This window comes from Salvelinus alpinus, chromosome 3 (assembly GCF_045679555.1).
Source record: "Salvelinus alpinus chromosome 3, SLU_Salpinus.1, whole genome shotgun sequence".
In the NCBI taxonomy this organism is placed as follows: domain Eukaryota; kingdom Metazoa; phylum Chordata; class Actinopteri; order Salmoniformes; family Salmonidae; genus Salvelinus; species Salvelinus alpinus.
In genome coordinates this window covers 55893896-55910118 of record NC_092088.1, presented here as the reverse complement: position 1 = coordinate 55910118, position 16223 = coordinate 55893896, and the positions used below count along the sequence as shown (strand labels likewise).

The 16223-nt window shown below is 41.8% G+C and overlaps 1 protein-coding gene across 2 annotated transcripts in view; it reads left to right on the top strand.

The window, feature by feature from the left end:
* The window catches only part of LOC139570975 (pro-neuregulin-3, membrane-bound isoform-like), a 532592-nt gene that overhangs the window by 236858 nt on the left and 279511 nt on the right, over positions 1 to 16223 (top strand). The window lies entirely within an intron of this gene.

The window sequence follows — 16223 nt, the reverse complement described above, 5'->3', positions numbered from 1 at the left end:
CAGTAAAAGTGGGAATATTTCCAACACCCCCCAGGACTAGACTGTGTGTGAACTACGGGTGAAAAATATATCCAATAAGGGGGACAGGCGAAAATAGCATTTAAAAATCACCTCAATAGGAGTGATAGAGCGTGTCACAGACAGTTCAGAATAAGTTCAGATTCCTTCCCCATCTCCCCCTCCCTCCCTGTCCTCCTCCTCCCCCTCCCTCCCTGTGCATTGTACTCTGTAATTGCTTTGACCCTGAGGCTCTGGCTGAGGTGTCCAGAGGCTGCAGAGAAGGACATGATATGTCACACCGATGGAGCCTTTCTCAAATCTAGCCTGGCCAGAGAGAGGTGGCACTGAAAACAGAGTAGGATCACAGAGATGCTAGGGGACAAAGTCGGGAGTAGGACAAGTAGTCAGTGAAGGAGATATGGAGTCAGATAGGGAGAGACAGTCAGAGAAGAGAGGGAGAGTGAGACAAGTGACCCCAACCAAAGTGACCCCAACCAAGACCATCTCAGTAAAGGAACCACAGATATCAATACAGGATGTAGGCTAATTTAAGATTATGGTAGACATCCTCATTAAGGATTTCCATCATATAAAACATAAAATCATCCAGTATGTTTTACAGTTTTTTACAATCGCTACTGAGGTAACTTTTTCAGAATTCTTCACACGGTGAGCACAACAGCAGTCTGTGTGTGCTAAACTGTGGATAATTTTTCATCGCTTTGGCACAAAATGCCTTCAATGACTACATCTTTCAAATTTCATGAAATATTTTCTCACTCACCACAAAAACCCTATGTACCTACAGGCCAATTTGCACATGTTTACATACTCTTTTCAAAACTGTTAAACTTCAGTTCAAAACCTAACGTAACACAAAATTGAATAAGACAGCAATTTGCTACATTTGTACAGTATTACCGTATTGAAATATATTCCAAATCTAAAAAATGAAATACTATCAAAACAATTAGACCAACCACAGCTGATTCCCATTTTAGCTGAACACCTACCCAGGTGTTAGTCTTTCAATTTCTTTACCATCTAGACAAAAGGGGACATCTTAGGAATAATGCTGTACTGTAATGTAAACAGAGGGAGGGAGAACGCATGCGTGGTAGAAGAAGACTGAGAGGAAGATCAAGAGGTGTAGTCTCAGGTGAGATTAGGACTACTATAATTGATCATGTAATAAGTCATCACATCTGCAACGCTCAACAGTGGCATCTATTGTGAGAAGTTTCCGGCAAAACAACAGTTAAGATGTGCATTCTGCAAGGGCATCTGACTGAACTGCACATTACAGAAGTAAATTGAGTAAAGCCTCCAAACCAACTTGTGTGTAATTGTTTTTGTGTTTCTGCTTAGGACCCAATGGTTACCTCCCACAGGCGGGAGAGGTGGGATTTTCACTGCTGTGCAGGAAACTGCAATCGTTGATATGGTCATCAGACACAATGGCATAAAACTCACAGAGATTTGGGACAGAGTGTTGGCAGACAATATTATTAACATTTGGAAATATTGACAATGTAAGCATAACAACTATTTCTAGAGTCCTGAAACAACAAAGTCAGGATGAAGCAGTTTTACCCTGTCCCCGTTGAGAGGAACTCTGAACGAGTCAAGTAACTCAGGAACCAATATGTCCAGGTAAATGACTATAAAATACAGAACTGGTTTTGAACAAAACCAAAAAGGGCAGGGGCACGCAATGGCATGTTTTTAGGTATAATGTAAACTACCGTAATAGCCTAACCCTTATGTTGCCTTGTGGATGTATTTTTGAGTCATGGAGATTGAAGCCAGGCGAACACCCCACATATCCATCTTTGTGGATGAGGCTGGTTTCAACTTGGTCAAAACACAGCGGCGAGGAAGGAATGTGATTGGGAAAAGTGCCACAATGGATGTCCCGGGCAAGAGGGGTGCCAACATCACAATATATGCAGCAATATCCTCTGATGGATTGCTGTTACACAAACCGCTAATTAGGCCATACAACACTGAGCGTCTCATTTCATTCCTGGATGACCTCTATGGAAGGGTTGTGCCAGGTCAGGAAAGGGTTGCAGTGAGGCGAAATCGGCCAACGTTTGTAATTGTCTGGGACAATGTGGCATTTCACCACTCCCGTGCAGTCACAGAGTGGTTTGCAGCCCATCCCAGGATGGTGTCACGTTTCCTCCCACCTTACTATCCATTCCTCAACCCCATAGAGGAATTATTTTCCTCATGGAGGTGGAATGTTTATGACCACCATCCACATGATCAAATGTCTCTCCTGGATGCAATGAATGCTGGATGCCTGGACATGTCTGCAGAAGATTGCCAGGGATGGATCAGGCATGCCAAAAGATTCTTTCCTAGGTGCATTGCCCAAGATGATATAAGATGTTGATGGGAACCTGTGGCCAAATGCAGAAGACAGGGTTGACTAGCATTGCTATTGTATCGGTAGATGGTGTATATACAAATTCTTGTATTTTGGAATCACTCAATGCCAAAAAATGACATAAAATATATTGAGGCATATTGCATCATGTCTGATTTAGGTCATTGTTTTATGAGTGACAAAGTGTCCTTGTTGGGTGACAACCTTTGCTAGTGTTATGGAAGAATGAGTTGATTTGAGACATGTATTGTTGTGATATTGTATTTAGAGGTAGGTGAAGGAGTCAAGAGCAGAGATGTCCAAGTAACGTCTTTTAATAGACAAGTCCACAACAATAGGGACAGGTACAATACCAAATAAACGCCCACGACAAAAGAGAACACAGTCACTCACGGAAGGAGGAAAAACAACGCTCCTTAAACTTATACACAATCGGTATATACGTGAAAATAACTGAGACACAACCTCAACGAGCAACATGACACGAATAATCCCGCACAAACCTAAGCAGGCAACAGGGGTAATTACACACACAGAAATTAAAGCAAATGAAACCAGGTGTGAAAGAACCAAAGACAAAACAAACGTAAAAGGAAAAATGTATCATGATGGCTAGTAGGCCGGCATCGCCGACCGCCGAGGACCGCCCAAACAGGGAGAGGAACCACCTTCGGTGGAAGTCGTGACATGTATGAAGTGTTTTGGTAGTTTTAGTGCATTTTGGATGTGAAATGAACTGCTGTGCCAAGCTGAAAGTTTGTTAGTAGAACTGTGAAGAGTTTTGGAAAAGTGATCTAAGTATTGAGAAGGGTCCTAGCGATTGTAACACAATTCTTAGTATTTGCTCTGTATGTGAACAGGGCAGTTTTACAGGTCGTTTTCTTCCATGTTACTGAAGCTGCTATACTGTATCTATTCTAGTAGTGTGCATGTTAACATGGTTCTGAACATCTTCTTGTTCTGTCTGGATACTTGGAGGGAGAGGTTGTTCAGCTTGTTTGGTCACAGAGGACAGATCTGCTTATCTAGTGGCTTTTCTTTCCCTCTCACCAGAGCCTCCCCTAGGAACAATACTGAAACAAAAATATTATGAATCGCTAACACACAACAACACATAGGAGGAATGTGTGAGAGTGGATCCGTCAAAGGGAGAAACAATTGTAAGCCATTGGAGTGCAAAATGTAACCGAAACACATATATTCAATACATGCAGTGTAATTTTTTTGTCTTCCATTTTATGTCGCTTAATCAATCAAATGACTAGCTTGGAAGGTCTCCGCCTTTGGAATTTGTTTTTTGCTTCCAAACGCATTCAGAAAAACACTTTGTGTGTGTGTGTGTGTGTGTGTGTGTGTGTGTGTGTGTGTGTGTGTGTGTGTGTGTGTGTGTGTGTGTGTGTGTGTGTGTGTGTGTGTGTGTGAGTGTTTGTGTGTGCGCGTGAATGTGTGAGTGTGTGTGCGCGTGTTTGTGTGAGAGTAAGTTTAAGTGTGCATATGTGTACACACTTTAACCCTGTGGCGCTAGGCTAGGCTATGCTAGTCAGCTTTTTTGATGAGGATGATCCCGGATCCGGGATGGGGGGTTTTAACTTGTGCTAGCGCTCTCAGTTTCGGTACTGCATGGGTTAATGTATTCAATACATGTCTAAACCTCCTTTTATTCCACCATATTTCTGGACCACATTGCTGAGACTTTAATAAAGTTTTACTTTAGACCCTATTATCCCATCAACTGTATCATCTTTCAACCTGAGCTCAGTCACAGAGAAGTTTTCTCTGGCCTTGGAACTAATGCCTGTGTTTCCATAGTTAAAGCCCACCAGTGGGCCATGCAATGGAGGCAGACCATAAAGCGCTGGGTCAGTTCTGGGGATTCTCTCATCCCTGAAACAGTCTGGGAAGAGATTAATAGCCCTCCTGTCAGAGCCTGATAGAGACTCCTTTTTATAATGAGATTCCCCTGCCATGCCTGGGCTCTATGTCCCTATGTCTCCCTGTGTCCATTCCTATAAGGGATGACCAATCACAGAGACTATCTTATGTGTCTGGGAAAAGTAACTTTTTTTTTAGATGACATGGATTTGGTTGATTTACTTCCTTCTATACCAAAACGTACAATGTTGATCATTCAAGGAAAGCATACAGTAAATAGACAGAACCGTCTAGGCAAATGAATGTAAATGTTGGTAGAAGAGTCAATAAGGGAAAACAAGTCAGGAGGAAATACTGTACTGTTGTGTTCTGATAGAAGAGTCAGGAGACTGGAAGAGACAATACACATCAAAAGGATGAACATTTCCCAAAGTTACCAAATAAACACATCATTGTCCCCCTAAGAATGAATTACATAAAAACAGTAAGATTAAGAATACTTAAGTTGCTGAGGTGAATCCACTAAGTGTGGTGCAGTATAGGGGCCCCACAAGGGTGCGTTCTCAGCCCTCTCCTGTACTCCCTGTTCACCAATGACTGTGTGGCTATGCACACCTCCAACTCAATCATCACGTTTGCAGACGACACTACAGTGGTAGGCTTACCAACAATGACGAGACGGCCTACAGGGAGGAGGTGAGGGCCCTTGGAGTGTGGTGTCAGGAAATAAACCTCACACTCAATGTCAACAAAACAAAGGAGATGATCGTGGACTTCAGGAAACAGCAGAGGGAGCAGCCCCCTATCCACATCGACGGGACAGCAGTGGAGAAGGTGGAAAGTTTTAAGTTTCTCGGCGTATGCATCACAGACAAACTGAAATGGTCCACCCACACAGACAGCGTGGTGAAGAAGGCGCAGCAGCGCCTCTTCAACCTCAGGAGGCTGAAGAAATTCGGGTTGTCACCAAAAACACTCACAAACTTTTACAGATGCACATCCGAGAGCATCCTGCCGGGCTGTATCACCGCCTGGCACGGCAACTGCTCCGCCCACAACCATAAGGCTCTCCAGATGGTAGTGAGGTCTACACAACGCATCACCGGGGGCACACTACCTGCCCTCCAGGACACCTACACCACCCGATGTCACAGGAAGGCCAAAAAGATCATCAAGGACAACAACCACCCGAGCCACTGCCTATTCACCCCGCTATCATCCAGAAGGTGAGGTCAGTACAGGTGCATCAAAGCTGGGACCGAGAGATTGAAAAACAGCTTCTATCTCAAGGCCATCAGACTGTTAAACAGCCATCACTAACATTGAGTGGCTGCTGCCAAACTTCTTAATGACTCAAATCTCTAGCCACTTTAATAATAAAAAATTGGATGTAATAAATGTATCACTAGCCACTTTAAACAATGCCACTTTATATAATGTTTACATACCCTACATTACTCATCTCATATGTATATACTGTACTCTATACCATCTACTGCATCTTGCCTATGCCGTTCAGCCATCGCTCATCCATATATTTTTATGTACATATTCTTATTCATTCCTTTACACTTGTATGTATAAGGTAGTTGTTGTGAAATTGTTAGATTACTTGTTAGATATTACTGCATGGTCGGAACTAGAAGCCCAAGCATTTCGCTACACTCGCATACACCTGCTAACCATGTGTATGTGACAAATCAAATTTGTGTCCTTGTTTAAACGCCTACAATCCCTGGGCCTGAATGTCTGACCATTACTTAATGAGGCAACTGATTGACGACTCAAGCAAAGAGCATGATTAGGCTAAGATGTTATCCTTCATGCACCGTGTCTTGGATGAATAAATAATTAAAACAATGTAGTTGAACTATCTGGGAGTCAAACCATCTTTCTATGTTTCTGAAGTAGGTGGCATTGACAGAAGTGGAGTGATTTCTGTGAGATATGCTGTCTAGATGGTAAACTGAGAGTGGTGTCATGCTGTCAGGTGGGAGTGAGGAGAGAGCAGCCAGCTTGAGGGACCTACAGCATGGAGATCCAGCAGTGACAGACGACAGGTGTCTGGATGAGACATTTCTGGGATGAAAGGAGAGCACTGGCTGCTGTCTCCTCTGCATGGCTTATAGACAGTAACATCGCTCATTAACAGTGTTTTTGAATGTCTGTGAGGGAGTGCGCGTATGTGCGTGCAAGTTTGCATGCATGTGTTTGCATGTGTGTGTGTGCCTTCAATGCATGCGTGGGTAATTTCATTCAAAAACACACTCTGTAGGGTTCATCAACTATATTCAGCCACGGACCAATTTTCTTCTTGTGCAGATGGCCCAAACAGATATTATATTTGACAAAAACAGAATAATTTCAAACATTGCATACATTTTTATATGATCACGTGTCTCTCTATTATGCGTGGAAATACTTGGGAACAGATTGGAGCTGATTTCCTGGTGTTTTTACATTTGTGTATGTCCAACAATTAAAATTAAACAATTATAATTTAGATTAAAAATTGGCTTTCCCTCGAACGTCATTCACAGATCTGACAGGGCCAGAAAGAAAGAGAGAGACAGAGATGGAGGGAGAGAGAGGAAGAGGAAAGAGGGATGAACCCCTGGGAGCCCTGCCCCATGGAGGCTAATTAACCTTTCAGGTTCTCCACATCCCTTCACTGAGCAACAGAGGGGGGCAGGTGGCGGCACAGGGACCAGATGACTGGCTTAGTTTGAGACAGACCTTTTCCCCGGGACTTCTGACCTCTCCTTCCACCCGTCCCCCTCCTTGTCTCTCTTTACCGCTCTCTGCCCCTCTCTCCCAGGGAGACCCTGTGCAGAGCGTCATATCCCGCTGCACTGGTGTCAGATGCAATCTTAATAAAACACATTTGTTAAGTGTTGCAAATAATCTTATTAGGTACAAGGTCGTCAGCAGTGATGGCCAATGTTCTAGGGCGCTTTGGTGACTCATTCCTGGGCCTGGGCTTTATGAGTGCTGCCCTCTCTAAGGAAGGCCTTACAAGAGGGGAAATATTGGTGCAAATACAGTATATGCCTACTTGGTGCCTCATTGCCACATTCTAATTTATCAACTCATCCATCCATCCATCTGCATCTATCTATTCTCATTTGTCTGAACTGACACCTCCTCCATCTGCTCTACAGGGTAATGACTCCAATCTCCCAAGCCGATATTGAGCTCCAGAGAAGCACGCATAGATAATCACTTTGTTAATATTCTTTTGATCTAACGATAAAATAAAATGTAGGCACTGCATTCATCTGCATGTAAGAGTATCACATATTTTCATGTGCGATGTACAACATTAGAATTGGAAGCTACATTACAGAGGCTCCAGTCTCATTTCAACAAGGGCAAGACAGAGCAGCTCGTGGATATCAGGGCCTTAACTAGTAGACTGGTTTTCAAATAGTCACTTCTTGAGTGATTCACAGCTCTTACCTAGTGGCTACATTTGTCTTTGTATAAAAGAGATAAATTGGCTATAAATGTATTGAGAGAGAGAATTTAAAGGACACCACAGTATACTAATTGAATATGTGTATGTCCTGCCCATCCAGCTCCACCACATCAACACATACTCTTTCTCCATCCTACACATACAGGGCAGTGCACAGACCATTCAGTGGGCAGGTGCTCAAACTGAAAATAGGGCACCCCCCCTCCCCAGCTTAAAAAATACTTTCAGTATTCATATCTCCAAATTCATAACATACCAACTGCCTCTGTAGCGATTTCTGTAGATTTTTTTTAGTATTTAGCTTATTTATTTATTTCTCAACATACTCAAGCTAGCTAGTGACAGTGCCTCCTAAAGACATGATTGACATCGGGAAAAGAGAGTGGGCTCCCAGCTAACAATTCTAGGGAGAGGGAACGTTGTTCTAATGTTGAGAATGTTGACAGTTTTCTGTGAGTTAGGGGAAAAATCTATGTCAGCAAAAACCTTCTTAGAATCTTTTTAGAATGTGTTGGTATTAAAGTTAGGAGAACTTTCCCTTAACGTCAAACAGAACATATCTAGAATGTGGTTACAATGTTCTCAGAATATACTGTACAACATTAATGTTCTAGACACAACAAATGAAAAATACTACAGTACATACTATGTAATTCTATAGTAAACTGTACTATAGTGTAGAATACTATAATGCACACTGTAGTATCCCTCAATCATGTGTTGTACTTACTATAGAATGTTGTAGTATACTGTAGAATACTACAGTAAATACTACAGCATTATTCATAAACTCTACAGTCCATAAAAACACTACACTTTTTTTGTCCCCCATATCACAATTTGTGCTATCCATAAGTAAGAAACCTACATGCCAAGTATATACCATGTTGTGTTCCTTACAGGTTATAGAAAAGATCAGAAGCTCTGAACTATCCATTCAGACCCCAGTACTTCCTACAGTTGAAGTCGGAAGTTTACATACACTTAGATTGGAGTCATTAAAACTCCTTTTTCAACCACTCCACAAATTTATTGTTAACAAACTATAGTTTTGGCAAGTCGGTTAGGACATCTACTTTGTGCATGACACAAGTCATTTTTCCAACAATTGTTTACAGACAGATTATTTCACTTATAAATCACTGTATCACAATTGCAGTGGGTCAGAAGTTTACATACACTAAATTGACTGTGCCCGTAGGGGTGGGAGGGCTAAGGGTTGGGGTATAGGGTGTAGGGTTTGAGCATAGCTTGAAGGTGGGGATAGGCAGTCCTCTTGCTGTTCTATAGGTATGCACAACAGTCTTGTAGTGGATGACAGCTTTGGCTGGAAGCCAGTGGAATTTGAGGTGGAGCGGGGTGACATAAGATAATTTGGGAAGGTTGAAAACCAGTCACTGCAGCCTTCTGGATAAATTGTAAGGAGTTTGATGGCACAAGTGAGGAGCCCATCCAACAGCGAGTTGCAGTTGTCCAGACGGGAGATGACAAGATCCTGGATTAGGACCTGCGCCACTTCCTGTGTGAGGAAGGGTCGTACTCTACGGATGTTGTAGAGCATGAACCTTCAGGAGCGAGTCACCCCTTTGATGTTGCAGTGAACGACAAGGTGTTGTCCAGGGTCACGCCAAGGTTTTTTTGCACTCTGGGAGGGCAACACTGTGGAGTTGTCAACCGTGATGGTGAGGTCCTTGAACGGGCAGGCCTTCCACGGGAGGAAGAGCAGCTCAGTCTTGTTGAGGTGGTGGCCCGACATCCAAGTTGAGATATCTGCCAGGCACACAGAGACGGGTGTCAGAGAGGGGGAAGGAGAAAAGTAGTTGAGTGTCATCCACATAGCAATGATAGGAGAGACCATCTGAGGATATGACGGAGCCGAGTGACTTGGTGTATAGAGAAAAGAGGAGAGGGCCTAGAACTGGGTGACACCAGTAGTGAAAGTGTGCGGTGGAGACACATATCCTCTCCACGACACCTGGTAGGAGCGGCATGCCAAGTAGGATGCTATCCAAAGGTGTGCAGAGCATATGATGCCCAGCCCTGAGAGGTTGGAGAGAAGGACCTGATGGTTCACAGTTTCGAAGGCAGCGGATAGATGTAGGAGGATGAGAACAGAGGAGAGAGAGTCAGCTTTGGCAGTGCAGAGAGCCTCCAGGACACAGAGAAGAGCAGTCTTGGTTGAGTGACCCATCTTGAAGCCTGACTGGTTTAGGGTCGAGATGATCGTTCTGAGAAAGATAACAAGAAAGTTGATCAGAGACGGCACGCTCAAGTGTTTTGGAAAGAAAAGAAAGAATGGATATACAGTACCAGTCAAAAGTTTGGACACACCTACTCATTCAAGGGTTTTTCTTTATTTTTACTATTTTCTACATCGTACAAATCAAATATATTTTATATTTGAGATTCTTCGAAGTAGCCACCCTTTGCCTTGATGACAGCTTTGCACACTTGGCATTCTCTCAATCAGCTTCATGAGGTAGTCACCAGGAATACTTTTCCAACAGTCTTGAAGAAGTTCCTATTATGCTGAGCACTTGTTGGCTGCTTTTCCTTCACTCTGCGGTCCAACTCATCCCAAACCATCTCAATTGGGTTGAGGTCAGGTGATTATGGAGGCCAGGTCATCTGATGCAGCACTCCATCACTCTCCTTCTTGGTCAAATAGCCCTTACACAGCCTGGAGTTGTGTTTTGGGTCATTGTCATATTGAAAAAAAAATGATAGTCCCACTAAGTGCAAACCAGATGGGGAGGCGTATTGTTACAGAATGCTGTGGTAGCCATGCTGGTTAAGTGTGCCTTGAATTCTAAATAAATCATTCCACCAAACATACATAGAAAATGGTTGGCCACCAGCACCAATGACGAACGCCCTAACTACTGTCCCAATAAGGAATATCTTTAGGGCCTGTGCTTATTGGGCCAGTATAGTTGGGCTATGTCAGAAGAAACCCTAACCCCTCCTCCTTAGGCACTAGGGAGATCTGAAACAACTTGATATGTGTAGGCAACAGTGTGAATGCAATTAGAGTTAAATGTCAGCTCTGTTAAAAGTACACAGAAGACCATCATTAGTTGATAATAGTCATATCAAATCAAAGTTTATTTGTCACGTGCGCCAAATACAACAGGTATTTCACCTTACAGTGAAATGCTTACTTAAAATCAAATCAAATCAAATTTTATTTGTCACATACACATGGTTAGCAGATGTTAATGTGAGTGTAGCGAAATGCTTGTGCTTCTAGTTCCGACAATGCAGTAATAACCAACAAGTAATCTAACCTAACAATTCCACAACTACTACCTTATACACACAAGTGTAAAGGGATAAAGAATATGTACATAAAGATATATGAATGAGTGATGGTACAGAACGGCATAGGCAAGATGCAGTAGATGGTATAGAGTACAGTATATACATATGAGATGAGTAATGTAGGGTATGTAAACATAAAGTGGCATAGTTTAAAGTGGCTAGTGATACATGTATTACATAAAGATGGCAAGATGCAGTAGATGATATAGAGTACAGTATATACATATACATATGAGATGAGTGATGTAGGGTATGTAAACATTATATTAAGTGGCATTGTTTAAAGTGGCTAGTGGTACATACTTACAGGCTCTAACCAATAGTGCAAAAAAGGTATTAGGTGAACAATAGGTAAGTAAAGAAATAAAAACAACAGTAAAAATACATTTGAAAATAACAGTAGCAAGGCTACATGCAGACACCGGTTAGTCAGGCTGATTGAGGTAGTATGTGATTGAGGTAGTACCAAGCGCTCCCTCTGCTCACCTTCTGTCTGTCTGATGTAATGTACTCTCACAGTTCGGGTTAAAGGTAAACGCAGAGACGGGTGTGATGTATTTCCATTGTAATGCACTCCACAGGATTCTGTTAAATATCAGTTGATAGTTGATCAGTTGGTAGCAGAATTGGGGTGAACTGTTGTAACTTCAAGCTTTATGCTCTGATTTGTGTTTTAACTGTGATGTTATGCATTTCATAGACTCTGGTTATGTCTGCACCCTAACACAAGGCCATTGTGTTCTGGAACTGTTGCTTGTATAAAGAACTGTTGTGTAAACAATATGAATGTATTATCAGCACTACATAAGGGACATGTAATAATTTACTCTTCAAGCTCCTTCCCTAACTGCGATCAGAGACGGATTTACTTTGCAGCTGCTTGTATTAATGATTCACTATTATACCTTAAATAGTCTGCATAGATTCTTTGGATACAGTTTTCAACAAAGTGATCTAGATTTCTATCATTGGAGGAGTACACAGGGAAACCCAGCACTCTGAAAGCCGTGTGTCACAAAACAAAACAATACCTCACAGCGATGGGGCGCAAAGAACTGAACTAAATAGTGTGTGATAATGATATACAGGTGTGTGAACATGTGATTAGAATTCAGGTGATTGGGATCTGGAGAGTGAGTTGCGTTCAGGGGATCTACGTGTTTGAGGGTGTGAGCTGGAATCAGACGTTACAAGAATATTCCAGACAATCCACAATGTGGAATAAGGAGGAACGTCCCTGCTGACCAAGGCTCCGTTTACACAGGCAGCCCAATTCTGATATTTTTTCCACTAATAGGTATTTTGATCAATCACATTAGATTTTTTCAGAGCTGATCTTATTGGTCAAAAGACCAATTAGTGAAAAAAAGATCTACATTAGGCTGCCTGTGTAAACACAGCCCAAGAGACCAAGAGTTAACTGAATAATTGCCCACTCATCATTAGCCAAAAATCCTCTTGGGTCAACATATCCAAGAGGATGTAAGATCTTAATTTGATCAACCTGTTATTGCAGGAAATGCAAACTTGTAGTGTATTCAATTTGTAATTTCCACTTTAAAATGTCAGACTTGATTTGCGCTAACTAAAAATGTATCAACCACTACAAAATTGTCCTGAATTATAATCACAAAATAATTTCCTGACGCTGCAGGACTACTTTCCTGCTGTGAGAAACTGGTCAAATTAAGATCCTACATCTGTAGGATTGAAATGCATCAGCAATGTCTGCTGACAACCAAGATCTGTGACTTTGTTGATGCCATGTGGTGTTGAAATACTTCAAAAAATATATATTGGTATCTTGAAGACGTGTAGAATGTGATTGCTTACTTTGGTCACACAACACCATGCCCATATAGGGAAGCCTTTGTTTAAGTGTGTAGTTCTTCAGTGCAGCAGAGCTGGGGCTTATCTAACCAACACTAATTAAAACATTAACATAATTAGGATTCTGGGATGCGCCTCCGAAATACACAATTAGTCCCAAAACAACAACTCAGCTGAGACCACTGAATGGAAGGCTGATTCACAAGGCTTTACTAAGAGCGGACCTGGGACTTTCCATATACTATATGTCCTTCTTATCACCTCCTGTTCTCCTCTCTTCATTCACCCTCCTCCTTCCCCTCTGACTCTGCACCATCTTTTCTCACTCAAAATGTCGAAGATAACCCTAAATGTCTTCACTTTAGTAAACATTTTTGTACAAGATCCTCAAGGGGAAACAAATTTGTGAAATTGTGAAATAAAGTGAACTAAAGACAGTTGCCGTGTTTGTAAAGGCATACAGTACATGGTTGCCAGTGATAGCTTGTATTTGTCTATGATCTCAGATCTGAAAGAGAAGTTGTTCAAGATGCCATTTTCTGCCAGTCATAATTGTGTGTGTGTGTGCGTACGTGCATGCATGCGTTTATGCATATTTGTGTGTGTGCGTGTATTTGATTTTGTCCGGTAGAGTGATCTATCTTGCTTTCCATCTCACCCCCCTCAGATGGGTTGCTCACAGCCATATTGCTGGAATAATGAAATTAATGGTTTATAGGCAATTACGGTGGTAAGATGAGGAACTAGGTTACAATGACCAGAATATGAGAGGAAACCTCTTCCTTCCTCCTCCCTTCTTCTTCTTCTTTTCGTAGTCTTTCTGTTTCACTTTTTCTATTTTTGTCTCTAAATGGCTCTCTGCATCTGCGTTCCAAAGATAAACATATGTATGAAATTGGAACATTATTTAAAATGTGTTTTTATCCCACTGGATTCTTTCTTCCATTCACGATTCCAATAGATGGAAAGTAAGTTATTATGCTCTCAGCGGGCTGCCAACGTATTGTATCTGACAGGGATAAACATTCGCTGGAGAGTAGATACTGTATATCTGTTCATCGAGTTCATCTGTAATCTGTTCATTCTGTGAGTTATTTATTTGCCGGCATTCAGACTGTGATTGCATCTACACCGCTCTCACCACCTTCGCTCTTCTTCTTGTTGTCTATCTCTCTCTCTTTCTCTCTGACTTTTATACCTGAAAGTAAACATTTTACTGAATTAAGTAGCTTTAGTCACAGGAACAATATATTGGTCCATGCAACATCAAATAAGTGAATAGGAGAAAATCAGCTGGTATATAAAAAGGAGACGTTACTGGATAATTTGCAAAAGGTGCCGTGTTCATTACTCGATATCATTCAATCTTGCTGCCCAGCCGCCAACAGCAATTTATTAATCATGGCAGAGAATATCTCATCACTCTGCACATTTCTGGGTCTGGCTCCGCTCCAGCTCCTCAATTAGTCTGTATTTTCCTAGAGCCGCCAGACTGGGCCTACATATTCATTGATCAGGCCCCTGGATAGCTGCCCAGCACATTGTCTGCTAAAATTGAGCAGATGCAGGATCCTGAGGCAGGGCTGGGCTAGAAAGACTTCTCTGCCCTTGATTCCTCCACCAGTTTTATTGGGCAAGGGACTGTATCTGTTTTATGACGAGACTTGTTTTCAACCAAATATGTGTCAGGTTTGGGATATTAATGCTTTGCAACATTAGTTATGTTTCCATTCATTTGTCGACATTTAGAGAGTTCGCATATAAAATAGTTGTGACAATTGCATGCTACTCTGCATTTCCATTTAACTATCTTGTATCTTCTGTTAAAAACAGCTTAAAGGTTGTTTTAAGAGTTTCCTTACGTATTGCCACGATCCGTGAAACTTGCGCTCCTGTATATCTGAAATAATTGGATGGTGAAACTTACCAGCCAATCTGGAGGCGAAAGAAACACACACCTATAGGCGAGGTGCTGGCTAGCGGAGAAGAACACTTGAAAAAGAAAAGGAGAGCCTCATACTCAATAATTTTATAACCAACGTTTCGACAGACAAGCTGTCTTCATCAGGGTATAATGACAAACACTGCAGGTTGCTAATTTATATAGTTTGGAAGGACACAAGGTTTCTGTAGTCATGGCCGGGTGTGGCTTGATGTCATTGTTTGATTTACAGATATAAATACAACATATGATCATAGATCAAATTTGGCTAAATAGGCCTACAAACATTTACAATGTATCGCAAAATCACAATAATCACAAGAATGGCTTCAGATCAAAGTCTACGTTGAGACTGAAGGGAGCAAGGTTCTTTAATTTAAAGATCCAGGCAGCCTCTCATTTTAACAATAAATTGTAAAGGTCACACCCCCTCTCCTAGGCAGTGAAGGGATGAAATGGAGTGGTTCACTTCCAAAAAGTGGACTTCAACTGGGTATGTTGAGTTTTTGCAAACATGCTAGCCAACCAAAAAATCAAGGCAAGCACTTCAGGCATTCTTGAAAGTCAGGACACTCCTTGACCTGCAAAGAAACATACATTTTAGAGGTTAAAATATTTACTTTGCAAGAAGTAGGCATTTAGAATTAAATGTGGAGTGGAGCATTATAGTAATGTGATGACATCCAGTGCCCCAGGTACCTTCAAAATTATACAGCAATCATTATTTTTTAGCAAAACAAAGTTTCCATCATTTGTCACAAAATACATCAAGTTTGACAAAAGAAAAAACCTGGAAACCTGCCTATTGTCATTTCAGATTAGGTTAAACATATCTGGTGTGGCATACAGTAGCTCATTACTCTTTGTAAACTAAATGATAGTGCAAGGCTACTCTGTCCTGTTTGATACTCCTTTGGGATGTAAAACATTTCTAAACACTCACCCATCATCATCCTCACAACACAATGTACATACCTATTCTCTGTTTTACATACCTACAGCTGATCCTGGTTGTAATGCAGTACTATGCTTTGCTGTGCTATGCTAGCACCCAGAACAAGACTGGCAAAAACTATTAGCCTTGAATAAAGAGCAAGACAAATCTGTTTTCTCTTATTTTCTTGGGAAGCAGGCAGTCAGACATGTGTATTGGCAGCTGGTAGACAGTGTTTAGCATCCCAAATTCTTCTTCTCTCCTGCGGTCGTGTATGTGTGATATTTCGAATTTCCATGTGCTAAGACAACAGAGCTTTTGAACACTACATAAACCTCTCCCCTGCTCCTGACCCCTGTCAGTTAAAGCAGTCTACACAGTCATGGCACTGCAGACCAAGACCCCCACCCACCTCGCTGCACTGCTCAACAACCTCAGCTCCCTTAATTAT